This window comes from Solanum lycopersicum, chromosome 9 (assembly GCF_036512215.1).
Source record: "Solanum lycopersicum chromosome 9, SLM_r2.1".
Lineage (NCBI taxonomy): Eukaryota > Viridiplantae > Streptophyta > Magnoliopsida > Solanales > Solanaceae > Solanum > Solanum lycopersicum.
The window spans coordinates 52074353-52081497 of record NC_090808.1 but is presented as its reverse complement, the minus strand read 5'-3'; the positions used below and the strand labels follow the sequence as shown (position 1 = coordinate 52081497).

Genomic DNA, 7145 nt, shown 5'->3' with positions numbered 1-7145 from the left:
ACACTAACGTCATACATCATTAGGGGAAAACACCAATAAGACTTAGCCATAAGGACTCTTAATTTTCTTTCAACATTAAAGTAAGGTAACTTCTAGGTTAATCAATCCCACATCATAACCCTACAAAGATAAGAATATTACCCTCAATTCTTGGGGAAACATCAATTCCATGACAAGGGACTCATAACACAATAAAAAGTTAGAAACAAATCTACGACTCATCATGCTATAAGACTCTCATTCTTCATTCCAAATAGCAAATCTCCTTTGTACATTCATTATCATGCTCATATGCATCAATTCTATACACATTTCAACAACTTCCAATCAAAGAACAATTTCGTCGATTTCCCAAAAATCTTACAGTAAGCGGCCAAACATTATAGTGAACATGCTTCAAAATTCGAAAAATGCATTATTTAGACAATTGATGACAAAAACATGACAATATGAGACACAAATATTTACCAAGACAAGCATACTATTATTACACCTAGGATCAAATCTATACAAAGGACTCGAATCCATACTAGGCAACTTATGAAGGACCACATATATACAAAGGGAAACATTGGACACTTTTAAGCACATATTATTAGGCTACAGCATTCTTCCATGGGTAGTCACTAAGCATTTCAAGTTCAAATCATAACATTAGGCTACCATCATGTAAAACCATATAGTAACACATCATTCCAAAGAATACTGATTTTAACCATAATAACTTCTAACATGCTTTAACTATATCATGACATAACTTTTCTCAACCTAGCATGCTATTTCATATAAATTTCATATAGAGCCATAAGTGGTGTAAAATCTTCAAAATATGCCAAAAGTCACCATAACACACACACACACACACATATATATATATGTATATGATATATCATATTACATACTTAGACTCTAAGTCTCTCTGCCATCTTAGACTCAACAATATTAGAGTACATTAGGGACACAACCATTAAAATATAAAACATAAGTATTACTTTATACACTTTATAGTAAACTAATCATTAGGACATTCTTGGAATTACGAATTTCATTCCTTGAGCTTGGGAGTCACATATCAAGCTCCTTAATTATATCGACATCCTTCAAGCATCCATAACCTACACTTTGTGTAAAAAGTATAGAAGAATGGGATTAGTTTAAGAATGAACTAAGTATGATAACCATGCAAAAACATGCATTTAAATGGGACATTTTTCTTGAAAGCATACTTCATGCCTTTTTGAGTAAATCTTCATAAAATCTTTATAAAATAGCATTTATATCATTCACATCATATAGACATATTCAAAAGCCAAACATCATATAAAATCAAATATAGGATTTAAGCCACATTTGGGGTCACTTTATAGTAAGCTCCGTTCACAATACAGTGAATCCTTTTCTTTTAACTCATCAACCTCCTAAGAAACCCTTTAGTGACACTTGGTAAAATACATCACCTTAAGTTCACAAAGAAAGAATACATACCACCTACATAAGACAACACATGTCTTCATAGAAGTATAACACATTATAAGTCACATTCAAGTAAAGGTCATAAGACATTTCAGTAAGCTACATCAATATGCATATATTTTTTATTCACTTCATATAAGTCATTATAAGATCATATTCATGACAACAATCATAGTTACTAGTTCAATGTACATATGAAGCCCATAACTTCACACATACTTAGTAAACTCTTCATGAGACCACAAACGTTAAAACTTCATACATCAACATAACATGTAAAGACAACTTCATTCAGGTCAATAACCTTCACCAGATAGTCATTAGGACCAATATAGTGCATATCATCTCATCATGTAGACACTAAAACAATTTCATGCAAGAGAACCGTAATCATAGACACATGTATTAGAATACCATCCTAGGACTTTTCTCTAGTCTCACTTGTGCAATGCATGGGTGAAGTCCCATACCCCCACCTACACTAAGCAACTAACCTTAGGTTATCATAGTTAGAGTCCTTTCTTTACATACATTGTCCAATTTACTTTAGTGAAACTATATCCTTAACCGACACTAAGACTATGGGTGCTACACATGGAATCTGGTGTTGTAGAGCCTTACACCAAAAGAAGGTGTTCTTACATAGCCAAGGTAGAACTTTAACACATGCTATCATATTAGTGAATTCACTTGCTAGATCCTATGTTGCAAGCATAGTTTATGGAACTAAGAGATATACATGATCTTCTACATATTCGTTAGCATTGAAGCCTCATCTCATGAGAAAACATGGGTGAACCTTCCACAAAGGGAAGCCACCACCTCATGTGGAACCATTGGTGAATATTACTCCAAGGGAAGTCAAACCTTATGGGAACTAATGGTTAATCTTCCTCCAAGGGAAGTCAATACTCTGTGATAAACCAATGGGGAATCTTCCTCCTAGGGAAGTCAAAACCTCTCATTGTCCTTTTAACTCGGTGCTAAGCTAAGTTCCCTTTATTGAAAAGTCTTTATTACTTCACTTCATAAAACATAGGCTTAGGATATTTATTTCTTATATGCCTATAGCATATCCAAGAACCTATATAGTTTTAGGGTACACATGAGCACACCTTTCAAGGCCCCTCTATTGACTAGATTTTCTTGTATGTGAGCAAACCTTTAACATTACATATAAATGTAACACTTGTTCATATATCAATGCATAAGTCTATAGGTGTACCTATATGAGCAATTCTTTCATATCATCACTTCAAGACACTATGCACATTCACACTTCATCATATAATATACTTAACATCATAGCATATAAGTCATATTCATAACATGTTCATATAGTCCTATGCATGTCCTTCGAAGGCCAACCTTTGAACTATCCTATCAAGGTACACGTGTGAAATACATAGACAAGGTCCCATGACCTTGCCTATACTAGTACAACTATCAAGTCGTCCTAGTGAATGATACATCACACAACATCATAGAATGGTTAGCATAGCATAAGACATATTTATGTAAGATTTACACTATTCTTACAGTAAGCTTAGTGTTTATGAACCTATCTTAGATTTACATCACATATAACATTATAGTACTTCATCATAGGCAGAAAGTACATATAACCTTAACATAGCTATTTACATGCTCATGACACTAGCAACACAACCTTGATAATAGTTAGAATAGGAAACTAGGTTTCACATTAGGGTGATTCATCACCATCACACATTCATAGTATAGTTGCCTTCAAGGCCATGATAAAATCACATATATTTTTTCAATAAAGTAAACACCATCAACAAAAATGGACCATACCGCACAATGCCATACAAGGCTTCATCAACTATCAATACTATGAGAAAGTAGAGAGGAAAAGTCATTCTTACCAATTTCTTACCCTTTGATCATACTTGATAAATACTCCTTTTCATCAAAAATTAATATAAAAGTAGTATCTAAATATTCTTTAATCACAAAAGAAACCATGCATAAGCCACTACAAGACCATGCTACAAACTAGTATAAGACATCACCAACATACTAGAAAGTAGAAGCACATATATTTGTATCCAAATTCTATTGTATTAAGCATCAATCATATTTCATCATTATACATTAATCATAACAATATTGAGATCATATTAAGTACACTACATCATCAATTTATAGAATGTGAAGGGAAGTTAATCTCTTACCAATTCTTCCCCACATTGATTATCAATTATTCCTACTCACAATTAATCAATAACACATATAGAAGGCAGTAGTGAAATATATCATGGCTTAAACGAAATCCTACTACAATTGCCAAGAAATCGAGATGTGTAGTGACCATCATAGAATTACAATAAAGAGGAATTAGAGATCAAGTCCTCAAGCATCAATCCACATTGGATAACAACACAAAGTTATAATATACTATAGGAAGTATATTAAGTACCATTAACCCAATACCAACTCATAAACCAATTACCATGGAGTTGAGATACATAGAACTACATAAGCAATTTATAGAAGATAGGAGAACACGCATCAATACTATCTAATATTAAAACCTTGATCCACATTGGATCCATTCCATATAATTCATAATATATATAAATGTTAAACATTGGTTATCAATCAATTTAACATAATTGAATTCCTCATTCGTGCATTATAATGACAATGTTATAGTGATCACATAGAGACATATGCTAGGCATGATCAAATCTTTATACATTGATCTAATTGGATCATTCATCAACAATTAAACATGAATATACATTCTATACAATAAACATAGGCATATTAACATAATTGAATCACAAATCGGTAAGCATAAGATGAATATCATAAAACCATACATTGATTAAAATTGAATTTGTAAAAGAGCATGGATTCATCATGCAATTGGATTAAAAATCACGTAAAAATCATTAGATAATCATCAATACATTCATATTGTGCTTTTGAAATCAATTTAAGAAAGAACTCGTGGCTAGATTGAAGAAGAAGAGATTTGATTATGACATTTTTTTGAAAACTTTAAGATTAACTCTCCAAGTGAAAGGTTAAATAGAGATGAAGAATCACCATACCTCTATTACTTTAAGAATAAAATAAAAATTTATGAAGACTCCATGGGAATACCGTCTACACGCTGCCCTTGAACTTCACCTTCAATGGAGGTTTCTAGAGAGGATATTTTGAGAGAGGGAGGTTTGATTTTGATTTGGAGGATTGGGTATGGGATATTCACATTTTAGATCATCTATATATACTTAAAAATAGGTAAATAAACCACCTAGGTTCAGGTTAGCACATGGTGTGAATTTCCCATTCACCCCATACTTAGGCAGCGTGCATGGCATTGACTGCAGGCCTGCATCGACGGACCCCAATGACGGGGCGTGGGTCCATCGACGGACCGTCTTGTACCTATATCGTTTGGGTATGAGGTTGTCACGTGGCCAAGAATTCTCAAGTCTAAGTTCCCATCGAATCCTCCCCATCGACAAGGCGTCAGTCCACCAACGGGATGCCCTTTCAGCTCGTCGATTGACATTGCCAAGGCAGTGTCTTGACAGCCTTTGGGTCCTTTTTGTGACCCATTTTGTGGGGCCCTTGGAAAGTCATACCCGGACGTTTCTAATTTAAATAAAAACATTAAGAATTTAAGTAATTTCCACATCATTTTCACCCAAAAAAATTACAGGCAACACGTCCAAACATGGTAGGCCTGATCAAGACACACATGAACGTCTCAAGGCCTAACTTTCGAACGCTTAGACAATCTTGGACGTTTGACCTCCAAACTTTATGAAAATAAATATACTAACTATAAAAATATTTAAAAATCATTTTAACACTTCATAAGCTCGATAAATACAAATATAAGCAAGTATAGACACATGAGGCACATATGTGACTAGTCCTCGAACGTCTTGGTCGTCCCTTGATGTCTGACTTCCAAATCACCTCAAACCTTTCACAATGCTTCAATACCATATTATAAGTCATTTTAGGACCATATATGCTTATGAAAAACATGTTAGTCTCTATAAACCCTATATCAATTTAGGGATCTTATACCATAGAGCCAGGGTCACTTGCCCTATCCAGTTTGCCCCGTTCGCTCAGTTTGAACTCATTTCGAAGTGTATCTTCATTCAATTTTGTTATAAACACTTTAAACTACTTATAAACGCTTAGAAATAATTGAAAACATGAATCATAACCATTAAACAATAACTCAAATTCAAGGTAAAGTTAACATTAATTTTTAGAGTTCTTCCGATCCTTTTGAAAGAGTCACTTCGAGTCCTTTTGAGGAGTCTTCTACAACTTCTACCTACTTGTTTCAAGACACAAGTAAGTTAGTAAGGATAATGTATTCATGAGTCTACAATATCACCTACATTCTTTATACCATGAACCATAACTCTTGAATTTATAATTTACATTCAAGGGAGAGTTATGAGTAGAGGTCAAGAAAACTTTTAAGTTAAATTGTTAATTCTTTGAGATCCATCATTAATTTCAACTAAATTTTGAGAAAGTAAGTATGAGAATGATAATATTTGTGAACATGAGTTCTAACTAGTTATTTAAACCTTCGAGTTGAGTTGTTCATGCCCATAATTTCCACATGAACACCATAAATTGAGTATCATTCAGAGGAGTAGTATCTCCAAATTCCAAAGTGTTGAGTATTGATTTATTTATTCCTTTTGAGATTATATTTCTAATCATGGGACTATTGTATTTTACACATGAATTCCTTGAGTTGAATTGTTCATGCCCATAATTCCTCATGAACCCTATAAGTCGAATAATCTTGAGTTGAGAAGTATGTTTCAGTTCTTGAGTTGAGTAGTTCATGCTCATAATTCCGCATGCACCCTCCATTTTGAAAATCATGAAATCATCCATAAACATGAGATCATAAACCCTGAATCCACACTTCAATTCATGAAAATTTAAGAGTCAAGTGTAGAAGTTAAGAGCAAGTCAAAGTAAAGTTTATAATGGTTTTCTACAGTCTTTCACAAAAATTTTCACTTTGTTTTACAGACTTAACTTCAAGCCAAGTGAAGAATAAAGAGTTGAAGATCTTCCTTTAAAACCTATAAGAGAACTTATTATTCCCTAAGATTTCATAAAAGTTTTCACATTTAAGTTAAAAGGAAAGTAAGATTTCCCAAAAGAGTTTTGAAAAAGAAAAGGGAACTTTGATTCCAAGAGAGCTTTTTAAATCTAAAGTGTTGAGCAAATTATCTCAAACCAAGAGAAAGGATGTTATTTTAAAAGCATGAGCTAAAGTATATTTTGGGAGTGATATTGAGCACCGATGTGGGGATGAAAGTTCATATTAACTCAAGTCTCCATTTAAACCATGTATCCATCATGATATTAAAGGGTCATACTTTTTAGATGATCACGTAAGTTAATTTTATGGATCCACTAGGTTGAGGAAGTTTTATGCTACAACAAAGTGCAAGACAATTTTGGCAATGCGGGCGAGATGTTGTATCACCACTTAGGCTCGTAGTGATTTTTGTCAGTTATATAATCTCCCACAAAAATTATATTACTTTCTTAAATAAGGAAATTTGAATTTGTTATTTTATTTGATTTAATGAACTAAGTTTCCTTTACCATTTTATAAAACTTTCAATATATTACAT

The 7145-nt window shown here is 33.1% G+C and overlaps 1 long non-coding RNA gene across 1 annotated transcript; it reads right to left on the bottom strand.

Annotated features, from left to right (window-relative positions):
- Nucleotides 1–832: 832 nt before the first annotated feature.
- On the bottom strand, nt 833–4689 carry LOC138338330 (uncharacterized). The gene is made up of 2 exons (XR_011211794.1): nt 4557–4689; nt 833–1115 (listed from the first exon to the last, which is right to left on the bottom strand). It is a non-coding gene; the product is annotated as an uncharacterized lncRNA (long non-coding RNA).
- Nucleotides 4690–7145: the final 2456 nt, after the last annotated feature.